Source organism: Pipistrellus kuhlii, unplaced genomic scaffold, assembly GCF_014108245.1.
Source record: "Pipistrellus kuhlii isolate mPipKuh1 unplaced genomic scaffold, mPipKuh1.p scaffold_m20_p_5, whole genome shotgun sequence".
In the NCBI taxonomy this organism is placed as follows: domain Eukaryota; kingdom Metazoa; phylum Chordata; class Mammalia; order Chiroptera; family Vespertilionidae; genus Pipistrellus; species Pipistrellus kuhlii.
In genome coordinates, this window is record NW_023425551.1 from 47712295 (window position 1) to 47726045 (window position 13751).

The 13751-nt window shown below is 38.4% G+C and overlaps 1 long non-coding RNA gene and 1 pseudogene across 1 annotated transcript; one reads left to right on the plus strand and one right to left on the minus strand.

The window, feature by feature from the left end:
* Positions 1 to 6209: 6209 nt before the first annotated feature.
* LOC118705528 lies at positions 6210 to 7851 on the plus strand. The gene is made up of 2 exons (XR_004983709.2): positions 6210 to 6587; positions 7689 to 7851. It is a non-coding gene; the product is annotated as an uncharacterized LOC118705528 (long non-coding RNA).
* A 1386-nt stretch (positions 7852 to 9237) lies between these two features.
* Positions 9238 to 9422, minus strand: LOC118706215 (annotated as a pseudogene).
* Between the last annotated feature and the right edge of the window lie 4329 nt (positions 9423 to 13751).

A 13751-nucleotide genomic window follows, 5' to 3' on the forward strand; every position in this document is an offset into this window, starting at 1 on the left:
ACAGGGCCCCGCCAGGAGGAATTATGAAGCCATGAGCACGCAGCTGCTTTTTCCCAGATGCTAGGTTCTCCCCTATGTTTGATTTGGCTTTTTCTGCAATGACAATCACTGTCATGTTTTTTTTCACTTGTTTTCAATAATTCCATCCCTATTTTCTCTTGAGAATTGTGCAGTGATAAGTTATTCCAAGTGATGATACAATTTTAATAACTTTGAGCAGGGTGTTTCTAAGAAGGTATACTTATTTTGAATTAACTACACTTACTGTTTCTGATTCAAGAGTTTGCAGTGTTGTAGTCAACCAAAGCAGAATAATGGAAAACCCGGTTTCAGATCCTACCACACTGACACCTAAGAATAAGTGAATTTTAGCAGTTTATTTCATAATTGGTCTGAATAAGGAGTTGTCATAAACTGCCTTTTTAGTCTGAAAATCATGCCAAGCAGATATGGCCCATTACTCAATGGTTAAAAAGATTTATTTGTTTAAGCAAAATTTACTCAAAACAATTCAAGTTTATACAGTGTAGTACTCATAAGGTTATCATATGCTAACTACTTCTAAAGCCAATTCCAAGAATCCATTTCACATATTTAGTTTATAAAATTTCAATTTACACTTTTAAGGGACATGTCTATAGTGGAATACAAGACACAACTATATAACTACATTTCCTTTTCCACAAGTTGAACATATAATAAACAGTAAGGAAGCAAATTAACAGGCCAGGCAAATTCTCTGTGCCAGATGCACATATAAAAAAGACTCTTTTAATCCAGTTTTGTAAGTGCATTTTTAGTTCCCAAATACCTTGCCCTGAATTTGTTTGACTTTTTCACTTTCAACCATGTTATGATTTCTTTGGATACAAGTCATCTTTGTGTTACGATATTTGACCAAACATGCTAAGATTTTATATTCTACAAATATATTATGACTTGCTTTCCCTACTAATTTTATATCAACTAAGAAGCATATTAATTTCACATGAATAACTACTGAACTCAGCATAGACTTTTAAGTATATTATATAGAAAAATCTTATTTTTAAGCATTAAAAAGGTAAACCAAAAAGAATTAGCAGAAATTAGGAAGTGCTTGAGATTTCAGGAAAAAAAATCATTCACAAAGTTAGTCCCTTATGATCTTTTAGAAGCCATGGCTTATTGTTTTACCTCTATGTCATAAGTAATCTCTTTGAATAATATATTTTATTCACATATTCAAATGTAACTACTTTCTGAAGTAAACATTTCTGGTTAACAAGTTGCTCACGAGTATCTTGTTTACATTGACCCCTTCAGTGATTAATTTAAAAAATTCTAAATATATTTAGAATCATATCATGCAAATATGATTTTAAAAGTATTCAAGATGCAAGGTGATGGGCAGCTTTAAAATAACATTTTCATTTTGAGGTGATTTGTATCAGTTTACCCTATAAAAATTAATACTCTAATACCCTGTTTCCCCAAAAATAAAACAGTGTCTTATATTAATTTTTTCTCCCAAAGTTGAGTTAGGTCTTATTTTCAGGGGATGTCTTATCTTTCCATGCACTAGGTCTTATTTTTGGAGGATGTCTTATTTTCGGGGAAATACGAGTAGGTAGATTAATTCTTTCCAACCATGACTCCTGGGACATTGCCAATATCTGGGTTTCACTCCCAATCCATTATTTGGCTCCTTTCCAGAGTTCGTTATATAAACTACTAGTGGCCCAGTGCATGGATTCGTGCACAATGAATGGAAGTTAATTAGAAGAAACAGTTTAATATCACTATTCACCCTTTCTCTATAATACAAGTGTCAATCAAATTTACAATCAACAATGACAGATCGAAACACATGCATGCAATTGGCGCCAGCGAGAGCTTTATATATATCATACATGCATGAGTCAACTTAGCCTAATATATATATATATAATATGAGCTGTGGGCCGCATTTTGCACCATGGGGTCTCAACAGTGTTGGGTGCAATTTGGTGGGCTGTCGCTCCGGGGTGGTGGCGAGGCCTGTGTCCCACTTGGGAGAAGCCAAGTGTTGCTTTGTTGGTGCCAGGTCCATGGTGCCATTTCTTTGAAAATGGCCAGTGTGCATCACGGCAACTCCTGCATTGAGCATCTTCCCCATGGTAGTCAGTGCACATCATAGTGATGATAGGACAGAGGGACACTTAGCATATTAGCCATATATATATATATATATATATATATATATATATATATACACACACACACACACACACACACATATATATATATATATATATGTAGATAGATTAGAGGCCCGGTGCACTCAGGGCAAGGAGGGGGGGGTGTTATCCCTCAGCCAGCCTGCACCCTTTCATAGTCCGGGAACCCTTGGAGGATGTCCGGCTGACAGTTTGGACATCCTTAGCCCTGCCATGAAGGCAGTTGAGCATCTGCCCCTTGGTGGTCAATGGGTGTCACAGCAACCAGTCATTCTGCTGTCTGATTGATTTGCATATTAGCCTTTTATTATATAGGATACTTTGACACTCGCCCAATTATCACCCCAATCCAATGTGCAATTTGCTTACTTTATAGTTTGAAAGTTTTGTTTTTATTTTTTACTTGTGGACTATAGGAGCTGTTGCATTTGAAACACAAGTGTACTTCTGTGTGCACCTTCCACACCATCCAGCTAGGATTAAAGGATAATGTCTCAACAATTGTGTAAATTCACATTCTTGGGTTCCAAGCAACATTTTTAGAAAAAGTTTTCTTTCTTCTTTGTTAGTTCCAAAATAAACAGTTACAGAACTGGTTCCAATTATGAATGGAATCACTTCTACCATGGAATCACTCAATCTCAGAGCTGGATATAGTCCAATATCCCACTCAGTTCAAGAATCCTTTCTTTAGCATAATTTAGCTCCTGGATAGATGATCATCTAGCCTTGGCTTAACGACATTAGTGAGGTATAATTATCCCATAAGAAAGAAAACTCATATTACTATGGAGGATACTTACCTGTGTCTTCTAAATTACCTGTATTAAGCATGTGCAATTTTTATAACTAGGAGAAAAGTTATAAAAATGCATATCAATACTTTAAAAAAGGTTATGCCTTTTACATTTTCATCTAAAAAGTTGATGAGCACTAAAAAATAAAGATAAGGATAGAGCCCTACTTCTATTAAAGATTTCCCTCCAGGGTGATACAGAGCTATTAATTTATTATTAAAATTGTTAGTTTAAACCCAAACTTCTTTCCTGGCAACAGTGACATACGATAGTTGTATTAATATGGTAAAGGATGAAGGCTTTTGATTCCATGTCTTCATATTTGTTATATTCTCAAAAAATAGAATTTTCTGATGAAATTTCTCCTTCTACTTCTTAGTTTAAAAGCAATTTCTCAAGAATTCATAGAAATAATGACTAATTGAGTCAGTCAAGCATGAAAAAAAATATTCTTTTTCTGCTATAATGCATGTTTTAAAAAAATAAACAAAATCGTTTAGACTTATAACTCTGAAATTTGGCATAAAATGAATACTCAAAGGACCATTAATGCATGTCTGAGTGTGGGAAAGCATTTGCCTTTGAGAAAAATTGAGAATAAAAAAACATACATTTTGCTGGGTGTGTACAGAGAATTAGGCTTTTTTCGGAAAGAAATGGTTACATGATATAATTGTTTCTGATACAATATATACAAAGAACACACTGACCGTGAGAAGTTCAGTTTAATTTAAATTTATATATATATATATATATATATATATATATATATATATATATATGGGACCTGACCTTTGAATGACTTTTTTGGAAATGTAGCCTAAAACTTAGGACTCATCACCTTCACAGCATGGTACTCCTCCCTCCACTTCTCCAGGTCACTTCTCATCTCAGAGCAAGAATGGAGACTGAACGTGTGGTGTGGAGCTGTTACATGGGCCCAGGGCCAGAAGGAGGGAGGAATCTGAAAAAGAAGAATGATTTCTTTGCTGGATAAAACATGGCAATGTGTTGCTAACTAGTTTTCCTTGGAAAGAATGCATATGATCTTGATTAAAACATTTTTTATACCATGTCAGATTTCATATCAATAATATTCGTTGTTTTGAACTGCAACCTAAGAGAAAAATGTCATTCTGAATCTTACTGCTCAAGATGAAGTCAGAGAAAAGTCCTGGGCACACTCAATCTCTCAGTTAGCCTATCTCTTCACATGCAGGTCAACAACCACTAAGCCCCAAGCACTAGGGATTCAAAGATTAATAAAGTGTAGGCCTGGCTGTCAAAGAGCTTGCAGTCAAGTACGAAAGAGAGACACTTAGATGTGATTTGAAGGTAAACACAATAAATGTGTGCCCGGGTTATTATGTGGTCACAGAGGGGAACCCCTGACTCAGCCCAGAGGGTGTCTAGGGACCTTCCATGCCCAGACAGTAAACTTCTCTGAGTAGCTTGTTCACCTCATCATCTAGCCCCATGGTTGGCAAACTGCGGCTCGCGAGCCCCATGAGGCTCTCTGGCCCCTTGAGTGTGGCTTTTCCACAAAATACCAAGGCCTGGGTGAGTCTATTTTGAAGAAGTGCCATTAGAAGAAGTTTAAGTTTAAAAAAATTGGCTCTCAAAGAAATTTCGATTGTTGTACTGTTGATATTTCGCTCTGTTGACTAATGAGTTTGCCGACCACTGACCTAGCCAATAGTAAGTGCTAGATAAATATTTGCTGGACTTGACTGAGTGCGTTATACTGACATTAAAAGCTTTCATGCAAGACCAAAGGGGCTGATTGAAGGTGTGTGTATATTCCCATTAAAGCTTTGAAGAACTCAGAAATATATCCTGCTTATTTTCTTCACAGCACTTAGCACACTCAGTATTGTATACGTTACTGTCTTTATTGTCTGCTACCATTTACCCCCAGACGTGTGAGCTCCTTGAGAATGGGACTTGTATTTCCATTGCTTGTAACTTTTGATGGCATCTAGTATACTGAATAAATATCTATCGAATGAGTGTGAGTTCAACACTAGTTAAACTGATAAAATGGACAGTTTAAAAGAAAATCCATTAAATTTTGCTTTGCTTTTATCTTTTGGATATATGAAGCAAACTTATGAGACAGTATGGGAATTCAGCGCCGAAATTATTGTTGTATACAATAACGATACTTTGTGTTTTGAAAATCTCATGGATGCTATTAACTCCCTCCACAGAAAAATGCACAGACACTTCAAGTTTTGACATCAACAAATATACAAAAATATTTTGTTGAGACTGTAATGGAGAAGGGAAACCTTTTTTCGAAGAATTGACTAGACATTTTTGTGGATTTGCTTATTTTTTTGGAAACAATTTTAATGCCCATCTATAAATGCCCTTTATTTTATTTGTAAAATGGACTTATTATATGATCCATGTGTCAAGGAGCTTATATTATCTAGCTCAAAATTGAAATATATTTTGATAAAAATATATTATTTATTTGATTTCCCCCCTCTAACTCTCCTTAACTTTATTTAGCCAAAAAAGTGTTTTAGATATATCAATATATATCATTAATAAGTTAAAAGTAGGTACTTATTTTTAAAATGTATAAAAGAAATTACTTCCTGAAAAATTTTTTTCTCAATATTCAGAATAAAAAAATAGAACGCATTTTAAAATTATGGTAAGTCCACTTTTTTATTATTAAATTTATTAGGGTATCCTTGGTTAATATCATATTCAGATGTACAACTTTAAAATACAACATGTGGATACACTATTGTGTGCTCCCTGCTTGAAGTCTAGTCATTTGTTGTCACCTTGTATTTGATTCCCTTTACCCTCTTCTAAAACTTTCAACTTTTGAAAATGGTTATCCAAAAATGTTGCTATCTCAAAAAGGCCAGGAGTTATAAAAATTTCCTATATCAGATGTGGTAGGCAGTCCTTACAATGGTTCTCAAAGATCCTTGCCTCCTAGTATTCCCACATTTTGTGCAGTCTTATTTGAGTGAGGACTAAATCTAGTGACTTGATTTAAAAGAATAGAATATGGCAAAAGTAATGGGATGTCACTTTTGAAATTAGTTTATAAAAGACTGACTTCCATTTTGCTTCTCTCTCTCTCTCTCTCTCTCTCTCTCTCTCTCTCTCTCTCTCTCTCTCTCTCTCTCTCCACCCCTCCACCCCCAACTTTCACACTTCTTGCTTGCTTGTTGTGATGCAGCAAGTTATGGGTGCCCTGCTCTATAGAGAGTCCAATGTAATAAGCAAGGCCAATCAGGAACTGAATCCTGCTGACATCTATGTCAGTGAACTTGGCATCTAATTCTCCCCTGGTTGAGCCTTGAGATGAAAACAGCCTTGGCCATCGCCTTGACTCTGGCAGAGGTGAGTGGCAGAGGTCCAGACCCTGGGTTATGGGAGAGGGAGAGTATGAAAGGTTGTACTCAGGAGAGATATACAGGAGATTCATTCATGATGAACAGACCTGACAGAAAGCACAAAGGCACGGTGGAAATTTGAAGAACTTGTCTTGTGAGAGACCTGGGCCAGGGTACCCAGCCAAGCTGCCTCTGGATTCCTGAACTACAAAAACTGTGAGATAAATGTAGGCCACTAGGTTGTATGGTAATTTCTTACATATTAATAGGTAATGAATACATTAAAAAATGACCTTATCTATAGCCAGGGAAAATGATGTTATAACTTCAATGTTACTGAAATGGCCTTTAGTGTAGATGTCTGCAAATCCATAGTATTTCAGACTAAGAGTAGCATATTTTCACAAAACCATCCTTATCAGGATTTCAGGTGACTCATTAAAAAAAAAAATTACCTAGTTTCTTGGTTCTCTAACAACTGTCTCCCCCACCCCAAGTTTTTCTTTATAGCATATTGTTTTTATTTCATTTTAATAAGTTAAATGGAGAGAAATATTATCAACATCTTATTAAAACTGTTAGATTTGGCCGAAACCGGTTTGGCTCAGTGGGAGAGCATCGGTTTGTGGACTGAAAGGTCCCAGGTTCGATTCCGGTCAAGGGCATGTACATTAGTTGCAGGCACATCCCCAATAGGGGTTGTGCAAGAGGCAGCTGGTCGATGTTTCTCTCTCATCGACGTTTCTAGCTCTCTCTCTCCCTTCCTCCTCTCTGTAAAATATCAATAAAATATGTTTTCTTAAAAATCTAAAACTGTTAAGTTTGATAGTTTCATTAAATGACTGTTGAAATAAGGAGATTTCTGAAAAGAAAACCTATTATGTTTGTATATGTACATTTATATCTGCTGAAATTAGTGGTTTTGAAATAACGGGCAAGTGTTAGAATATTTATTGATATATATAAATTTCTAAAAGGAATCTAGGGAGATTTCAGTTTTAGTCTGGGTTTATTAAATGCTCTTCCTCCTGTGGGAACATTATAGGTTGTAAAGATTATCATAACTAGAATGGGGAAACAAAAGAAACTTGAACACAAGTAGACCATATCACTGGATTAGGGGGGAGGGGAATGTGATACATTATCTTCCTTGAGGTATGGGAGCTGGGAGAAGGGCATATAAAAATGTGGGCTTTTTAGGTACAAGAGCATTAAATTACTGTTTGCCTCTCTCTCCACTGCTCTTTAATTGTTCAAAAACTACAAGAAAGTTTAATATTTATTTGACTTTGTTCTTATGCCCCCCCCCTTTTTTTTTCTATGCACAGATCTGCTTATGAAGAAAATATATAGAGATTGGAAGAGAGTGTTATGAGAAAAAACCACAAAAATGATTTTATCCTCCTGAGATAGATTTCCTGTCTCTCTCCAGCAGATGTTATCAGGATAATTGCAAACAAAACTATATATAACAAAATCCAGGTGACTTAATATTTGTATCCAGTGATATAACTTCTAAAGTTGTATTATCGGCTTCCCTGTAGACAGGACAAACAAATCAAAGTGTGCATCACAGTCTCTGGGACTTGACCTAGAAAACTTTAAAGCTTCGATTCTCTGAAAATCCAAGAGCTGGTTCTGAACTTAAGTCCAAGAGCTCCTGGGCGTTTTGATAACCCTGCGTAACAGAGTCATTTTATAGTTTTGCCCTAACTTTGCCTGCGCTCAGGAAGTTCCCTCCCTTTTCTGCTCAGCAGGGCTTTTTCACTTCTTGCTCCTTGTTTTTTTCCATTGCATCCAGAGCGGCTTAAATAAGGAAGGAGAGGTAAGGGATGAGGGGGAGGCTATCAGAGTCTGTGCAGTCCTGGCTCATGGGCTAGAACTTGCCCTCATTCTGCACCACACGAAGGCCAGGGCGGGGCAGGAAGGTCTCAGGTCTCCCTGAAGCCCAAGGGAGGCCTGATGGAGCAGGCTACGCAGTGTCAGGAGAGGAAAATGTTCTGAGAATCTGCTTTTTCAGGTGATACAACAGTCTGTGGGGGTGGGGAGATGAGGCTGGCAGAAGCTAAGGACAAATGACTGGCTACTTCCTCCAACTTTTTTTTCCTTCTTCTATCGATGGTCCTAGTAATCAATACCTATCTCAAATTTGACTATAAACAGCCTGGAAATAAACAATTACATATAATTAAGGTTCCTATGTCAGTATAAATTCTACTCTAATTTGGAAACCTTGAATGATTAAATGGATCTGGTTGAAAAACAAGTACCCAAGCCTGATTATTTTCAAAACCCCGAAGTGACTTAACAACCCTCCTACCAAATTTATACAATTATACTCTCCTGCTCAAAGTTTCCTCAATTTTCCCTCAAAAATTAGACCACGTCTTCAGAAAATGGTTTCGTCTTGCTGTTTCTACCGTGGCAAAATTTATTTTGGTTCTTCAACGTTCCACCGTGCTTCTGTGCTTTCTGCCAGGACTCTTCACTGTGAATGAATCTCCTGTATAAGCCTCCTGACTACTAGCTTTCATACCCGCACTCTCCCTCGCCCATAAACCTGAAGGTCTGGAGGCCTGGCGCTCTGCCACGCCATTAGAAGCTTCGGCTTAGAGCTGGATTGGAAATGCCAAGCTTCTGGTGATACTACAGACTGCTGGTTGGGGCCTTAATGCCGGCTTAGTTATACTCTTGGCAGGTCACTGGATGCCAACCAGATAGCTCGTGAGCTCCAAGTAAACAAGGTCGGTGTGTTTTGAGTTAATCTCTAAAAAACAAGAACATTCTGTTTCTTAAAATTCAAATTAAACAAAGCAACTTAATAAGGCTCTTTTTGTGTTTGTGACTCTGCCCCACCCCCACCCCCCACCCTCCCACAGATGCTTCCTGCCTGGTTTGTGTCCACAGTCATTGTCCATGGGACTCCGAGGAGCTGTAGGAGGCCGCCCAGCTTTCTCTCCCACCTTGCAGACAAGGGACCCTACGTCATGGGGCACAGGCCTGTGCCCCTCTGAGCTGCCTGAACAGCGCTCCCGGGAGTGGTCTGGGGGTACCCATGTCGGAGTGTTTGTGATATTTTGATCCCCCATTTTTCATAATTTGAGGTATTAAGATAAATAATTTAATCCAGTGTCAGAAACCAATGACAATTTAAAAGCAATAACTAGCTATTCATTCTAAGAAGAAATTTAAGTATTTTTTTGAAATATTTTTTCGTGATTGAAAAACTTTGCTTGAAATAAGTCATACTCACTGGGTACTAGTACTTTCAAACAGAGATTGAGAAGTAAAAAGCCACACAGAGTTACTCTTAGCATCATGTTACAATGGAAAAGCAGTTATTTATTAACTAAATCATGAATATCTAGTCTTTAGGTGAGTTGGGGTTAAATGGTAAATTCAGTGTAAATTTTTATGAAAAAGGTTAAATGTCTATGAAGGTTTTAAGTTTAATTTTTATCTTAAGTTTGTTTATTTTTTAGTTAGTTTTTAGTCCAGCTTTTGCAAAGTAAGAAGAGTAGGGTGGATCCACAGAGGTGTTTGGCAGACTACAGTATTATGAAACTTGCCCTCCCTGTCTCAGAGTTGCATTATGTGGTTGGCTCCAGTGACTGCTGGCAAGCAGTCAGAGATTTTCAAGTATCCAAACTAGAGGAAGGTGATGAGGATTAATGAAATTGTCATATCAGATTACCTTTGGAACAAAAAACAAAACAAAAAAAGAGGTTCCTAAAATTTTAAGGTGTTTTACTTTAATTATATACACCCCCCTCAGTATATTCCAAATTTTAGGTGGTTTTTTTTTCTGAATATAAAAGTAATATATATTCTATTCAACCTTCAGACATTACAGAAGTATAAAATAAAGCAAACTATCAATAGTTTTGGGGCATATTTTTTCAAATTAAAAAAACTATCCTTTCAGTATTCAGTGTCTTTTTTGTTTTGTTAATCCTCACCTAAGGATGTATTTCCATTGATTTTAGATACAGGACAAGGGATGGAGGAGAGAGAGAGAAACATCCATGTGAGAGTGACACATGTTCCAACCAGGCTAGGAATGGAACCTGTAATTCAGGTAGGTACCCTTGATGGGGAATTGAACCCATGATCCTTTGGTGGGTGAGCTAACACTCTAACCACTAAGGAGCATGAGCCAGGGCCCAAGACTTTTAAGGGTGGAGATTTCAAGGAACGATCCAGGGAAAGATTTTTTTTTTTAAATATACTTTTTTTAAAATTTTTATTTATATTTAAATATATTTTATTGATTTTTTACAGTGAGGAAGGGAGAGGGATAGAGAGCTAGAAACGTCGATGAGAGAGAAACATCAACCAGCTGCCTCTTGCACACCCCCTACCAGGGATGTGCCCACAACCAAGGTACATGCCCTTGACCGGAATCGAACCTGGGACCTTTCAGTCCGCAGACCGACATTCTACCTCTGAGCCAAACAGGTTTTGGCAAGATTTTAATAGACTATTCAGCAGTTTATCCTTGTATCCTTTTAGGGTCTGGGCCTCCACTGAGCATCAAGGCAGAGGATCATTATTTCATACAACTGGCCTGGAGGTGGCTGGCTGGCTTTGTTGTTTTGCTGAGCCTGGTGCTGAAACACAACTGAGGCCTAGGCCTGGTAGTTATCTGCAGGGAGGAAAGGTCAGAGGGTCCAAACCACATGCCTAGTGATATGCTGAGGGAGGAGGTCAGCCTGGGGGAAAGGTTCCATCCTACACTTGACCTTCACTAGGCACTCAAAGCTTTCCACCCTGGTGACCTGTACCTGGCCCCTGTCCATGCTCTGCTCACGTCTGTCTAACTGCCTGCCGTAAAAGCATACCAAGTATTAAGAAAAAAAATAAAATTAAAAAAATTCTAAATATTTTAAAACAGTCTTCATGTTACTCATTGCTCTCACACTTCAGATTTTGTAATCACCAACTTCGTTACTTGTTATTGACTGTTTCTCCTCCTGAGTTTATGCAACTAGGGCCTAAGCCTGAGGCTTAGCATATACAAAATGTTCAATAAATATTTTATTTTTTTAATATATTTTTATTGATTTTTTACAGAGAGGAAGGGAGAGAGATAGAGAGCTAGAAATGTCTATGGGAGAGAATCATCCATCAGCTGCCTCTTGCACACCCCCTACCGGGGATGTGCCCGCAACCAATGTACATGCCCTTGACCGGAATCGAACCTGGGACCTTTCAGTCCGCAGACCAACGCTCCACCACTGAGCCAAACCGGTTTCGGCAAATATTTTAAATAAATTAAGGGATAAATAACTGTGTGAGGATTAAGGGAAGCTTAACAAGATGATATTGAACTAGATATTGAAGGAAAAGGATAAAATCTGTTGAGTGCTTATTATGTGGCGGGCACTGTTCTAAATACTTGACACTTACTTATTGTGTAAGGGGAAAAAATGTTTTCCTCTCTACTTTTGAAGTTCTCTGGCTAAGCTAACAACCCTCCTATGTACATTCATAATAAAGTTGGGGATTTTCTCCTGTTCATCTACCACTAGACAGATGAACAGGAGAAAATCCCCAACTTTATTATGAATGTACATAGGAGGGTTCCATAAGAATATGGGGCCCAGTTGAGACTCATATACCACCTTGAGCTAAAGAGAAGGGGGCTTGAGGTTTGGGACTTCAAAGGGCAGGAAGGCAATATTAAAGCGAAAGTTTGGTAAATAAGTGTTTGCGGGGCCATCTTGAACAATGAAACACTGAGAGGACTTTGATGAAACGGGCCTTGACAAGTTCCTCCCTATCAGACCTTAGTTCATGCTAATTTATAGTTATCTATGTTGATATCTCCTTTCCTGGAACAGGTCCTCTATCTAAATTTAGGCAGTTGGGGAGAAGGCCAAATGTTTTTTTGAGCTTTTTATTCCTTAAAAATAACCAACTTAAAATAATACTCGAATGCAAGCAAATTTTGAGAACCATTATTCTAGACTGGTGGTTCTCACCCTTGACCGAAAATTAGAATCATCTGGGTTCCTTGAACAAAAAAATCCTATACAAAACTCAGACCATTTAAATCCACCATTCTTAATACAGTCACGAGTGATTTTTAAAACTCTCTAGGTGGTTCGGTTATAGCATAAAGATGGAAAGCCACTGATATAGGTCCTTGCTTTTTAAACTGTGCTCTCCAAGTGCCATGTCCTTTCCTGCTTCCTACAGGGCAATGGCATGCCTGCCTGCTTCCTGACATTGTGTTCCCCACCAGGATGGCCCCTATGGTAGCTTTCCCTCCTGGATTAGGAGTTAAGGGCATGGGTGTGTCACTGAACTCAAGGGACTTGCCGTTTGGGGTGCTCTGTTTAAGAATGAGACAGGGTTGTCACAAGGTAGTCCATTTACTTGCAGCAAGTGCGGGAGTCAGGGGATTCACGCCCAAAGCTCTGTCTCCTTGAAGCGAGGCTTTGCTCTTGCTCACACACACTATCTGGTCAATTACATATTGATTTCTTCCTTGCAGTTGGCCACATTTACTGGTTAGGCTCCTGCCACACCCATCCTGTTTTACTGCTGGTCTGCAAAATTCTGTGCGACATTTTAACACGTAGTAAGAATAACACTTAGTACTCACATTTAGAACTGCATAGACCTTGAGACCTTTGTCCCATCTAAGAGGTGGGCAGGTGTCAGATGTTCACATATCAAACATATCGTATGCCTGTTATGTTAAATCTGAACATGGCTATGCCTTCTTGGTTTGATATTATTAGGCTTTCACCAAATTCACAGGAAGGGGAACCCGGAATTAAATAAACAGCAGGAAACATCCATTGAAAGACCAGAGGCAAAGAACACTATTCCTTTAAACAGAATATTTTGGGAGGATTTTCTCAGGGAGGAGGTTTATCTTTCTACACCGCTCTTTACCACACAGCAAAAGCTAGCAAGCTTCGCTGCCCTCAGTTACTGGCTTCGATTCCGCAGGGTCGTATTGATAGTGGGGAAGGGCACGTAATAACAACAGGCCAGAGTTGCCCAATAATTACCCACCTCACTATGGATAAGAAGTTTTCTCACAGACCCTGGGAATCTGGAGGATGAACCAAGGGCTGCAACAAGATAAGATGCCTCCATGGGCCTATTACTCAGAAAAAGATACATTTTTGAGAACAGATCAAGGGCAGGGCACCCTTTGATTTGGGTGCTGTGCCCAGACCTTGACCCCCTCGGGAGGTTTTCTCAGGAATGCTGATCATTCTCCGGTCCCAGGAATGAGCTGAGTTGTTTGTAGCACCATAGAAGATTAGCCATCTTGTTATCAGATTTTGAGCTTCTAAAGGCCAGATTGCAAACTCTAACCTCCCCTTTCCAAGTTACACTTGCAGCTGCAGGTACCGTGTTTCCCCTAAAAT